Raw genomic sequence first — 5,061 nt, 5'->3', positions numbered from 1 at the left:
ACATCTGTCTGTGGTATCTTACTTTATTTATTTATTTATTCATTTTTATTTTACTTGTTGGGGGAAAAAAGCATTTGATGCCTGTTAGACAACTCATATCAAGTATATGTGTATGAAAATCAATAAACAAATGTTTAAGAAAAATTATGCAAGCACATATGTGATTAATCACGATTAATCCAAATTCAAAAGTGTGGATTAGTCTGATTTTTAAAAACAAGCTTTTGACAACACCAATCAAAAACACAATAAAATGTACAACAATAGCTTTATAAGTTAAACATACTTTTTGTACTGCAATAGTTTCATAAAGTAATGTAGTAATAATAATGTCTCTCGCTCCCCTGTGTTTAATGCTCCCTGCCTCCGGAGATGCGGCTGCCAAGGGCGCCATTTCCCCTACACAAGTTCTGCTCGTTATTGTTGGTGGTATGGCTGATGACAATGATTGTTCTCTGCACTATCCTTCACACTCATTTTCTTCCCATGGTTGGAAGACGATAAGTTATGTCCATCTCAACCTATAAGCTAATGCTAGCAAGGCAGATACCGGATGTTTTGGGCAGATCTTACGGGGTTCATTGTGACATTCGCTATGCCAACTAGCAATGGGGAGGTAACCCAAATTTTTACAGACTCAAAGCATAACAATTAGTTGTGAGCCAACTTGTATCCCAAAAAACTTGTAAACTGGGGCACTTGTATAATTGTTCATGGTCATTACCACCACGTTAAATTATTATACATTTAAATTGTAGGCTTTATGTTGTGTGTTAAGTTGAGTCCCTTCAGGAATTTGTGAAGTTGCGTTTGCGCCATTTCATGCAAATTCAAACTATTCCAGCAAAATATCCAAGACTTTGCAACTTTGTCCAGTGCTTGAAACTTCCCTGCACATTTTGGCTAATCGAATTTGTTTCTATGTCAAATATAAACATATGTTTGTTTGTTGTACAGACGAAGCAGGAATAGCAACATTGAACAATATATCAACTCTTTATTGATCAAAATACACAATAGTCATTTTCCCGCATACCTGGGATTTCCTTCTGGTTCCTGTCTACGGCAGTACGCTCTCTGGGTAATGTAGTATATTAACATTTACCAACACATTGGTGTCCTGACTTCCTAATTGACCTGTATTTATATATTTCATTTAACCTTTATCTAGGGTAGGATCATTAAGAACAGATTTTCATTTGCAATGCTGACCTAGCAAATGTACATTTCAGAGATGCTGACTTGTGATGATAATCTCTCAAAATCATTTACCAACAATTAGCACTTTATATTGCTCTCAACAGTTCACAGATGCTCTTAATGTGCGGGGGTAAATGTGTTGGAACATGAAATTAATGTTTAAGAATGGCAAACACTTTTCAAGCATAAAACATACACGGAGAATGTCTGCAACTTGTGGACGACAGAGCAGACAGCGGACAATAGGGAAGCATTTGGTGATGTTTCTTTCTCTAATTAATTAAAACAACACCATGATCTGACAGTGAGTTCTGAATATGTGCTTTAACTGCTATTCAGTGTCAACTTTTAAGTCTGCGTGGTATAAGGTAGGTAAGTAGCTCTTTATTGTCATTGCACAAGTACAACGGAACTTTGTTTTCAGCACAAACCCGTTCAAGATTAGACAAACAAACAGTGTACAGGGTTACAGAACAGGAACGCTGATGGGTCGCCACAAGGCGCCTCGTAAAAGATAGGAAAAAGGTCAACGCTGGGGGAGGATGAGTAAAAAAAAAATACAATCTAAACTGAGCTCCTAAGGGGGCCAAGTCTGGGGTGGGAAAAAAACAACTCCATAGTAAAGCACATACACATATTACAACATACATATCGAGACTTGCAATAGAGGGGAGGGAGTGGGGGCTACGGTGGCAGGCTGCAGCTCTTCAGGCGCTGCCCAGTCGTCCATCGCCCCTAAGGGATTCGTGTCAAGGGCGTTGGGCGGGGTATGTGTGTGTGGCGTATATTTTTTGTGGATGCATGTGTGTGTGTAAGCCTGCCGCGTGTCTCTGTTCCGCTACCTTGGTGTTCTTGCCAGTCAGTCCAAAGTCAACAACAACAAGTGTGTGTCCATGAGAGACAAGAAGGGAGTTTGTTGTGTCTTCACCGCACTGTCCTTCAGGAGAGTATCGAAGCCAGGGAAATAATCCAAGTTAGAATGTTTTGTATGCGAGTGAAAATAAAATGTGCTTTTCACTCTAAATTGTCTATGACTGGTCCTCAAATTCATTGTGCAGGGCAGACAGTCCGATGTTATCCAGATCACAAAGCGTCCACAGTTCTGCCCGCATCCTCCAATCATTTGTGGCAGCTTTGGGGTACTTTGAAGGCTGCCAGCAACTTCCAATTTGTCGACAAACCAGAGCAACACTTACTCCAATCAGCAGATGTCCTGTTGCCATAATTCCGAATAGGTGGGTATCTTCATGTCCTCGACTGAAAGGGTTGCTAGGCACTCCTTGTTCTCCCAAGAGTCCGTCGTGTGTCCAGCAACAACCGCTCAGTCATGACAAGCAGGCTCCCCCAAACCCAAGATCTTGTCAATTTCGTTGAGGCCAGTTAATTAGTTCCAATGGTTGGATTTGGAGAGCAGTACAAAAAGAGGCAACAAGAAAGTTAAGACAAGCAGGGGCGCCGAAAAGGGGTGGGGGGGTGGGGGGGTAAAGGAGACAGACTCTAGGGGCCCATGATGGAGGGGGGCCCAGAGAGGCCCCTAATGATGATGAAATTATAATACAGGGAGCCCTGTAAAAATTCTTTTCATGGGGGCCCAAAATCCCTAGCGGCGCCCCTGAAGACAAGACAAGACAAAGAAGCAAGCAGGAGAGATAAGGGAGAGGAAAGGGGAGCGTCCGCCCTCGATGAATGCCAGTGAGAAATAAAACGAGTACAACATCAATACAGTATTAAGGTTAATGTTACCAGGAACACTTAAAACATTAATAGAACATTTATAAAATCACAAGTTGATTCAATGTTATTGAAAAAATTATACCTCAAAACATTGCAACTTTTGTCCCAACTTTCTGAAAAGGCTGCCATGAATTCTTGCATTTTAAGCAACAATCACATAAAAAGCCATTGAAATCCTGGAGGGACAGAGTAATGACTTCTTGTCTTTTCCTGTATGTTATTAGGCTCGTTTCGGTGAGGTAGGGTATTGTTCCCCTATTAAAAAACATTCTTCAAAACAAAATAAAGTGCCTCAAAGCATCTCTTAATTGCTCGGGATTCCCATATAAGTGACACATGTCACTGTCGCGCTGCTAATCCACACCACAGTTAGAAACTCCTCCTGCTAATGCCAAAATGCATCATTCTTTCGACATAGCTTCGTCGTCTTTGTTGTAGGCGTGACCTGGAAACTAATTGTGTTTGTGAAATCAAAAATCACCTTCCACTGACTCTCCTTATGGACTCGGTCCCCAGGAGGGCCAGCCAGCGATGAGGTGTTCAGGGTGTCTTGAGAACTAAATCTCTGTGCTGATGCAACCAAACATTCGGTGTTTACATAAGCGGCACAATCGACTGAACCCAAATGATCACTGTCATAATTCCTGGTTGACTAGGTCACTTACACTAAATTCCTGCACTGTGAGGTTGGACACTTTGAGCAAAAAAACACATCACTGATGCAATACTTTACTATTACACAACAGGGACGTTGTGCTTTGTGATTATACACGCGCATACACACACGCACACACACCAACAGACACACACACACACACACACACACACACGCACACAAAGATGATCTGTTTTTCCATCATTAAAGGAGAACTGCACTTTTTTATTTATTTTGCCTATTGTTTTCAATCATTATGAAAGACATGACAGATTTTATTGTTAATGCATTCTAAATATTAAATAAATGCGATCGAAAGTCAACTTACATTGAAGCCTATGAGAGCCAAACTATTCTGCCTATAAAGCCCTTAAAAACATCCAAACACCTCCATTACGCTTTTTTATACATGATGTAATTCAATGTAATATAGTAACAGGCACATTTATAATAACTTTAAATGTTTACTTATTTTGCTCTTTTTAAGCATACGCGGCACATTCATTTAAAAAAACGCATCACGACATTCCTTTTTTTCAACATCACTTATTACTCACTGCAGACTTTATGAGAGCCAACAAACATAATAAAACATCTCTCACTGTATAAGGTCTGCTGCCATTAGGATGCCGACTGCTAGGATGTTCATATATTCCCATTTAGACAAAAAATGTCTCATAATCCTTGCGAAAGGGAGGTGGAACCAAGCGCCTTTTCGTGTCGTTCTCGCCATTTCCGGGTCTAAATTGGCTGTCAAAGTGGACCAACTTGTCGGATTGTATCCTCTTCCTTCTATTGCCCAGGTTAGAGGCGTGATTTATGATCTACAATACAGTTTGACGAGCAAAGAAACGAGGAAGCAGCTGATTAGTCGATTGTGTCAACATTGATTGGTGCACAAGCTCATGATCACGGTGCCGCAATAAATAGTTTGTCTGCGTTAGCACTTATAATAACAATATCACTAATACTTGTTAATAATCAAGTCACAGAATGTAAATGGAGTAATTTTTTTTTTTTAAATGTTTTTGTATTTGGGTTTCATGGGCAGAATGGAGGACCTCCCATTGGCTCCGCTGTAAGATGACTTTTATTTACGAATTAGAATGCATTAAAAGATATATATCTGTTGTCATGTCTTGAATAAGGATTGTGAACGAAATTTCCCCAAAAAGTGCAGTTCCCCTTTATGTCTGAAAGGGTTTTGACCATATATGGCAGGTTTATTCAACTGGCGGCTGGGGGACCAAATCCGGCCCGGTACTGACAACATACCAGCCCTTGAATTCAGTTTAAAACTTGTGAGACAAACATTTTTTGCAGCAAATTCCTAAAAATGCCTGAGTGCTCCTGTAGTATAGAGGAATTTACACATTGACAGATCTTTGCATTTACATTTTAATCTGGCTAGCAAACATGGAACACTTGGATCCAAATGTGTGATTTACATAACTAAGGTGTTCCTCAAGGCA

This window comes from Entelurus aequoreus, linkage group LG05 (assembly GCF_033978785.1).
Source record: "Entelurus aequoreus isolate RoL-2023_Sb linkage group LG05, RoL_Eaeq_v1.1, whole genome shotgun sequence".
Classification (NCBI taxonomy): domain Eukaryota; kingdom Metazoa; phylum Chordata; class Actinopteri; order Syngnathiformes; family Syngnathidae; genus Entelurus; species Entelurus aequoreus.
The sequence above is the reverse complement of the archived record's forward strand: the minus strand, read 5'-3'. Positions refer to the sequence as shown.